This window comes from Gossypium raimondii, chromosome 6 (assembly GCF_025698545.1).
Source record: "Gossypium raimondii isolate GPD5lz chromosome 6, ASM2569854v1, whole genome shotgun sequence".
Classification (NCBI taxonomy): Eukaryota; Viridiplantae; Streptophyta; class Magnoliopsida; order Malvales; family Malvaceae; genus Gossypium; species Gossypium raimondii.
Window position 1 is genome coordinate 31032939 of NC_068570.1, and position 756 is coordinate 31033694.

The following is a 756-nucleotide window of genomic DNA, read 5'->3' on the forward strand; positions in this document are numbered from 1 at the left end:
GATTTTGGTTCTGGTTACCTATGTAATACATGGATTTTGGGTTCGATAGATGTTCTTTGAACAGATGTCCTTCCCCACAATAGACACAGGTTATATTTTCAAATTGGTTCGGTGGTTGAGCAGCAAGACTTTTAAACCCATTAGTGGTAAATTTTTTAAGCATTGAGGAAATCAAAAATACCTGAGATGCAAATGAGGTGAGAACATCGACTTCATGTACTACAACGACTTGTCTTCCTGACGCTACTTGACTGGTTGGCCATTGATAATTGTTGCTGGCAATCCTCTTGATGATTTCATAAGCCTCGTTATAAGACTTAGAAAGGAAAGCACCATTAGAAGAAGCGTCTACTACCATCCTCGTGTGAGCATTGAGACCGTTATAACACATCTCAAGTTAGATGTAACGAGGGATTCAGTGATGAGGGCACTTCCTTAATAATTCTTTGTACCTTTCCCATGCCTCATACAAGGACTCATCATCCATTTGTTGGAAAGCAGTGATCTCGTTCCTCAACTTAGCATTCTTGCTCGGCGAAAAATACTTCATGAGGAATCTTTCTGCTAACTCTTGCCATGTGAAAACTGAATTTGATGGCAATGAATTCAACCAGGCTCGAGCTCTATCCCTTAGAGAATATGGGAACAACTTCAATCGTAGTGCATCTTCGGGTACTCTAGTTAACTTGAAAGAATCGCTCACCTCCTTAAACAGTCCTAAGCGAAGATAAGGATCTTCGGTAGGCATTCCACTGA

At 40.6% G+C, this 756-nt stretch overlaps 1 non-coding gene across 1 annotated transcript; it reads left to right on the forward strand.

The window, feature by feature from the left end:
- The first annotated feature begins 413 nt into the window (after positions 1-413).
- Positions 414-520, forward strand: LOC128042228 (small nucleolar RNA R71). The gene has a single exon (XR_008197433.1). It is a non-coding gene; the product is annotated as a small nucleolar RNA R71 (small nucleolar RNA).
- Positions 521-756: the final 236 nt, after the last annotated feature.